The sequence below is a fragment of the Myotis myotis genome, unplaced genomic scaffold (genome assembly GCF_014108235.1).
Source record: "Myotis myotis isolate mMyoMyo1 unplaced genomic scaffold, mMyoMyo1.p scaffold_m19_p_12, whole genome shotgun sequence".
Classification (NCBI taxonomy): domain Eukaryota; kingdom Metazoa; phylum Chordata; class Mammalia; order Chiroptera; family Vespertilionidae; genus Myotis; species Myotis myotis.
In genome coordinates, this window is record NW_023416316.1 from 47,678,151 (window position 1) to 47,686,064 (window position 7,914).

Genomic DNA, 7,914 nt, shown 5'->3' on the forward strand with positions numbered 1-7,914 from the left:
CCCAGTCACCTGAGCTGGGCACTCTAGGTGTATCCCTGTGTGGTCTGTGTGCACAGTCTTGTAGTTGAACTTTGATTGCTGTTGGTGTTACTGTGAGAAATTGACCTCCAGGCCAATTGTGCCAGAAACACTTCTATGGAGCAGGACTTGTTTCAATGGTGCTTTGGTGCTCACGGAGTGCTTTGGCGATCACTGAGTATCACTTGTGGATGTATAGAGTTATAATCTGGTATGGTCTGAAGCTCTCCACTGGGTGCACTGGCTCTGGGGCCTCCTGGGAGGTACAAAGTCATCCACTGCCTGGGGTCACCCATCAGTAGCTACAGAGTGATCTATAGATGGCTACTACCTGTGTTGGGCTTGGAATTGCCCAGGAGAGGCCAAGCTGTGAAGCTAGTGCCAGGTCTTGGGCCTCTTATTGATAGGTATAGACCATGCTGACACTAGCTGCTGCTTGTTTGAGAGATTTTAGGAATGCCTGAAGCCTGAGACAGGACAGGACAGTCATATGGAAAAGCTACTGCAAACAGCTTGGGTGGGGCTGCAAGTTAGATGGGCTGGGGTCTCATACCATCATCAGGGCAGAGGGAACAGTGTGAGCCAGGCTGATGGAAAGTCAGATATGGCTGGCAGTCAGCTCTGAGATGGGGAGGCCTCAGCATAGGAACAATGACCTCTGTGAGCACCCCTGTCTGGGAAACAGTTGCCCCCGAGTTCTTGCTTTCTAATATAAATTTAAGAAAATATTGCAGTTATTTTGGTGTATAAGCCTTTTCCTCCTCAGCCAGATTATGCCCCTGTCCCTCCAAATGTGCTGTGTTCTGACCCTAGATAAAAGCCATGGGAGTTAACAACAGTAGGGTTAGGGATCCCCATGCAAAGCAACTGCCTCAAATGTACTTATTACAGGCTTTTAAGCAAAGAAATGCTAGCATCCTCAAATGGGAAATGATAGGCTTCTTCCACCCTCAGGGATATGTGGGGGATTCAAGATTCTCAGCTTCATCCAAGTCCGCTCAAATAAATGTTCCCATTCCCGGTTTCAGAGTCCTATTCCTTCCAAATTGCTGCCTAAATTTCCACATGTGCAACTAGGTCAGTTTGTGAATTAGATTTGAGTTTTCAGTCATGTCTGTCCTATAACTAGAAGGAATAGGAGTTACTGTTAGGGCAACCTTAGAAAAACTTGGATGTTCTGAAGATTTGAGCTGAAATCATGATGCTATTGCATGCCACAGATTGCCAGTGCCCATTTTGCATTGGCAAAATGTTCAGTTCTGAGTTCAATGCAAATCAATCCCAGAATCCTACTTTTGACAGTCTGTTTCCTAGAACCACTCCTAGTATCAAATACAGCAGTAAGAGCGACACATTCAGGAACTGGGAACAGTAAGGAATTCCCTCCCACATTCCAGTTCCCTTAGGGTTTCCTGTCTCCCGAACTTAATGGGAAACCAGCTGACAAGGGAGATTGATAAATGAGGTTTGAGAATCCCAGCCCTACCACCACAACACAGAGTAAAGAAAGAAAGGCTTGAACTAAGAACAGGACACAAATAACCAACTCATTCCTGAATCAAAACTTCTCTGGGTAAACAGATGTATTCCTTGAAAGAGGAGAATACAGAGACTAAGGATCCCAGTTAGACTGCAGTACAAGGGACTTTCTTAAACTTTGTGGCATCTAACCAAGTTATAAAAACCTAACATATTATTTGTTGATTAACTGAATAAGACAGTAACAGTTGGGCACCTACTTTGGCCATGAGCATAGGACAAATAAATTTATTTTTAAATGCATCTTATAGAAGAATTTGCAATTTGTTGTATCATTTGACTGCAAGTGAAAGAAAACCTGATACAAATTGGCTTTTGAGAAAAAAAGAAATATTGGTTTATGTAATTGAACAATAAAAGATGCACATGGGCACAGGGGTCTAACAATGTCTTCAAGATCTAAGGTCTTTGTACCATCTCTTCACTCTGCTTCCATTTTGTTAACTGCTTTCAAACAAGTTCTGCCTTCATAATCACAGGATCTCTGCCAGTAGTTATAAAACCTTCCATGTTCAAATCCACCAACGCCCTACACACACACACACATACACACACACACACACACACACACACACACACACACACACACAACAACGAGTGTTTTTTCCAGCATTCCCCCCAAAAAATTCAGACATGAACTCTGGACAAGCTTATGTCATGTTTCTTCTCCTAAACCAATTACTGAAACAAAAAAAAAGGATATATAAGTAGTGTCTTAAGTCTGGAGCTCCATTCAGAATATTTGAACTTAAAGTAGGATGCCTGATAGGTCCCCAAAGTAAGATTGGATGCTGGAGATACAGACACCAAAGCCATTTATTCAATCAATCAATAATTGATGAGCTCTTACTTCCCACAAGGCTCTATGTTAAAGGCCAGGAATTCAAGATGGGTATGTCATGATCTTTATCTTCAAGGAGTTCAAAACTAGCCTGGGAAACCAGAAATGAATGTAACCCTGGTGTGTCCTGGATGTTGGGAAAGATGCATAAGAAAGTGATATCTTTTGCGTTGAGGTGTTGAAAGTGCCCAAGTGGATCCAGACTTTTCCTGGAACGTAGAGCACAAGATATCAGGAACATATTGTAAAAAATATTTATCACTATCATATAAGGCCACTTCTAAATTTGTGATGTCACATTTTCAGAAGTTAATCATCCCATCTTTCTTGATGATACATTTCTGACTATCATGGCATATAGATGTGTTAAAGTGCTGGGAAGGGTTAGACTATACATTCCTCCTTTAGTTGAGCTTGAAATATTGCTGGTAGACATCATGAGGTTACCATTATAGCTAATTTTCACACCATATACTAGATATTGTTCTAATTGCTGTACATGTATTATTTCATTTAAACTTCACAATTCAATAAAACAGGAACTATTATTGTCTCCATTTTACATATAAGCAAAATAAGACCCAGTGAAATTTGATAAATTGCTCATTTCACATAGCAGAGCTAGACTTAAGATTCTGCAAGCCATCCATGTAACAAGAAATCAGATCCTAGATCTGTAACAGTGTTATGGCATTTAAAAATTATATTTCTGTTCTATTTTCTCCAAAAGCCTGTGGGGTGCCTGGGAGCAGGAGCTGATTTTTGTTTATTTATGTAGTCCTAGCACCAAATACAAGGATTGGCACATAGAAGATGCTTAACAAATATTACAGGATTGAATTTGGAGGCAATGTGCATTAAATCTAGGGAAAAGAGTCCAACATGGAAAAATGTGTTAGTGAATCCCAAGCCTGTCCAAGCCTGTCAGTCTGTCCCTCCAGTGGCAATGAATGCATCAAATTCAGATACTTGATGACATCAGCCATTGAAATTATTTCAGCCACCATCCCCTCTCCACACCCCATACTGATTCAATGGATACTGAGAATCTGATTATAATTTCATTTCTCATATAGACTTTTCTATGGAAATAGAATGTTCTGAAGCAAATTCTGATCTGCACATTAATTGTATTTTTTTTTAACTGTAGAAAAGTCTTTTAGGAGTTTGGTTAGTGCAATCCAGTTTTTCTGACTTATTCTGAATATGCAGAATCATTTTTCTGAACTTTTACCTGGTAAGATAAGGCCTTGCTGATGCCAATAGGAAACTCTTTTCTTATAAGAGTTCTTTGGTCATCAGCTGCCTCCTATAACATCTTTTCTATAACTGTGTATTCTCAACAGCAGGCTCCTCTTAGGAGAAGTAAACTCAGAGAGTGACATGTTTTCTGCTTTGTTCTGTAAAAATAGAATTCCATGTTAAAACAGAACAGCTGCAAGTACAGAGGAAGCAGCTAATGCCTGAAAGTTTGGGTTATATAGCTGGAGGAGAAATATAATCAGGCTGTGAGTCAAATCAAGCTTCCCAGTGTCTCCGTTCCGCTTGCTTTAAAATTCAAAAAATGAAATGCTGACATTACAGGTAATTTAAAATTTAAATCAAGCAAAACTTAAGTAGGTCTTTTCAATCATTACATTGGCAAAGCTTTTGAAATTATAACACATAATGTTCCAGAATGTGGTCTTAAATTAGTAGACTCATAAATTATCAGTGGTCGTATAAGTCAGGACATACTAGTACAATTATTTTGGAGAGTGATTTGTCTGTAGATAAGAGGCCATATGATTTGTCATACCATTTAATTATACTTATGTAAATATACTCTAAGGAAATAATCCAAAAATATAGAAAAAGCTAAGACCATGGAGAGGTCCATTGCAAATGTAAAAATATGATTTTTAAAAAGCTTTACCATAGCAATAAATGAAAAAAAGCAAGTTACAAAACTTGATATTCACTTAGATTACTTTCTAAGTTTAAAAAATGAGCTCAAAAAATAAGCTCAGGTGTATATAGCAAGAACCATGTCAAGGTTCATACTTTTCCAAGGATTTTCTAAACAAAATCTGTAGATTAAAGTGAAATGTATATTATGTGAAAAATAATAGATTAATGATAGTATTATCTAGAGGCCCAAAACTGGAGATAACCTGTCAAGCAAAATGAAAGTTAATTAGTCTTAGTGATTTGTATATTTGCATTATACTACTATCTAGCAATAAAAATGACAGGAAGATTATATAGAAATATGAAATAGTTGCTATGATACAATTTTAAGTGAAAAAAATAGTTTCTATATATTGAGCACTTACTCTGAGTTTATCACTCTGTCACTCAATTTTCACACATTATCTCTTTCCGTGCTCACAGAACCCAATGAGTAGGGATGAGGAAATTATACAGATGAGAAAATTGAGACCAGTTACTTAATAATTTTCTCAAGTCCACACAGTAGAGGCAGAATTCAAACCTCAGCTAACAACATGAAAGCCATTTCTTTGTATTCAACATGCTGTAAAAGCTCTAGACTCGTGAGAGTAATAAGCAAAGGGAAAGGGAGAGAGAGAGAGAGAGAGAGAGAGAGAGAGAGAGAGAGAGAGAGAGAGAGGAGAGAAGAAGAAGAAGAAGAAGAAGAAGAAGAAGAAGAAGAAGAAGAAGAAGAAGAAGAAGAAGAAGAAGAAGAAAAGAGAAGAGAAGAGAAGAGAAGAGAAGAGAAGAGAAGAGAAGAGAAGAGAAGAGAAGAGAGAGAAGAGAAGAGAAGAGAGAGAAAGAATGAGAATCACAGTGGGGCAGTGAAGTAAGTAGTCTTATAATAGCTTGCTTTCAATTGCAGTGTTGAGTCCAAATAAATAAGAAGAAAAAAGTGAGAATGGAACAAAAGGCTGGAAAGCAGTGTACTGAAATATTAATGACTTTATTAAAGTGGTGGGGTTGTGTGTAATTTTCCCCCTTATTTCTATTTCATAAGGTTTTTTTGTAATGCATAGTACTTTTGTAAAATATTATTTTAAGTGCTTGCTTTAGCAGTACATATACTAAAATTGGAACCATACAGAGAAGATTAGCATGGCCCCTGCACAAAGATGACATGAAATTCACAAACCATTCCATATCAAAAGTATACACATAGATATTGTATTTGTCCTCTGTGATATAAAAACTTGAACTCTGTAAAGCTCATTGATCAATGAAACACTGTCATGTGTACTTTAGCAATGGTACTCCTGGCAATATAAGTGTTATTAGGAATAGGAATATCTGTCATTTCTTTTTAAAAATTTGGGGATTACTCCCAGAGTCCTTTTTTTTTTTTTTTACACGTTTGAAAAGAAAATCTAAAACCTCATACTCCTTTTTTTCCCTTCCTTCTCCTTTGCTTTCTCAACTAAAGTTAGAATGATACTAACAGTAACTGTCTCTGTTGATGTGATAAGATAATTAGGAACTTTTATTTTCTTTATATGTTTTCTGTATTTGAAAGGTTTTAAAAACACATTTAACATTTTTTGTTATTGTTGTTAGCCTCCTTACCCGAGGATATTTTTTCCATTGATTTTTAGAGATAATGGAGGGAGTGAGGAGAGAGGAAAAGAGAGAGGGAGAGAGAGAGAAAGAGAGAGAGAGAAACATTGATGTGAGAGAGATACATTGACTGGTTGCCTCCCACATGTGTTCCGACTGGGCCCTGGATAGCACCTGCAACCCAGGTACGTGCCCTTGACCAGGAATCAAACCTGCCATCCTTCAGTGTGAGGGCGGTTACTCTATTCACTTAGCCACACCAGCCAGGGGAACACATTTCACATTTTAAATCTGAAAAATAATATTTATACCTTAGTGTCTTATCTTATTCAAGTTCTAAAGCTTCTTTAATATTTTGAAATTTAGAATCGTATTGTCTGTCTATCGAAAATCAAAAGTCATTGCCTGGCCAGCATGACTCAGTGGTTGAGTATCGACCTATGAACCAGGAGGTCACAATTGCATTCCCTGTGGGTTTTGGGCTCAATTCCCAGTAGGGAACATGACTCTGTCTCATCATTGATGTTTCTATCTCGCCCTCTCCCTTCCTTTCTGAAATAAATTTAAAAATGTTTTTTAAAGAGTCACCCAAATATTAAATACAGTGGTATTTTTGCCAAAATTTTTATATGTACAAGCCAGGTTTTTCCCCTTTCGTCAGGTGCAAAGTTTGACCTGTGTTTTTAAGGGAATCTGAAGAGAAACTAAACGATGAATTTTTTAGGTGAACGTTTGAAAAAGCACTGGGGTTGCCAGAATCCTCCCTGCTTACCCAAATGCCGCATCTGCCTCTGCACACAACGCATGACTGGCTGCCACGGGCATGTGACGCACATGTGACGGGATGAGCCACTCCGTCTTCTCAAGCAGTGCCCTGGGGAGTTGTCCTCCAGCACCACCCTCCTGAAAGCAGAAAATTCAAAGGGAGGGAGGGAGGGAGGGAGAGGGGTCTTTCTAAAGCACAAAAACTTTTTTGATGTTCTAAAATGAAAAGAAGTAAAGAGCAAGGAGTGCTGGATGCTGGAATGTGACATTTGAAAGCTGTTAGGAAAATGTCAGCCTAACAGGCTCCAGGCTTTGGTCCTCAAGAGGCAAAACAAGTTCCAGCCCAGGCTGACAGAGACTCTGTGTTCTGAGTGTTCATCGCTGAGACAGGGGATTCATTGCGCTATCCTGACAGCATCTCCTCCCTTTCAGGGCTGTTGTGGGGAACGGTCCCCAGGCTCTATCAGATTCCATTTTAGGACTTTAAACCCCCCCTTAGCACTGTAGAAGATGTTGCAATGGATACACAGTCTGTACTCGATCTGCTCCAGCTTGAGGAATTCATGGGAGCTGGGGAAATACCTTGCCCACAGGAAAAGTTGTATAAAAGAAGCAAGGCCAGGTACAATTAAGTGTCTGATGAGTAGAAACAGACCATAAGACTCAAAGGAATTCAGAGTAGGCGGGAGCTCTGCCTGGGCGGGAGAAGCACAGGAGAGCAGGAGAGGATGAGACATACCCTGGACCTGGGAGATTTTCAGTGATGGGGAGAGTAGGTAAGTAATGGGGGCAGGGCTAATAGTGAAAAATGTCACCAGCCTGCCTGGCAGTGGAAGTGACCAATCTGAATGCACACCAATCCAAATGCTAGGGAATCGTCCTGGAAGCTCATAGCTGAACCTGGAGTTACTCCTGGGTTGTTAGGTTGTGGGAATATCAAGGAGGCCTGGGGGAAGGACAAGCCTCAGGGGATGGCCTGGGTGGTGAAGCACTCAGGGTGCTGGGGGCAGTTCTATCCAGTTCTATCCCCAACTATGATGCCACCACACCAGTGAGTACTTGCTGAAAATCAGCCTTGAATGAGGACAATGGTATAACAAGAACATTTAAATCATGCTTTCCCATATGGGATTTCATTCAACCTACCTGTCAGTCTACCTACCTACCTACCTAACTGTCTAACAGGCCACCTATCTCTGTCTGTTTCTCTGTGCATGTATTTGTCT

The 7,914-nt window shown here is 39.7% G+C and overlaps 1 non-coding gene across 1 annotated transcript; it reads left to right on the top strand.

Moving 5' to 3' along the window:
- Positions 1-5,412: 5,412 nt before the first annotated feature.
- LOC118667851 lies at positions 5,413-5,518 on the top strand. The gene has a single exon (XR_004971427.1). It is a non-coding gene; the product is annotated as a U6 spliceosomal RNA (small nuclear RNA).
- Positions 5,519-7,914: the final 2,396 nt, after the last annotated feature.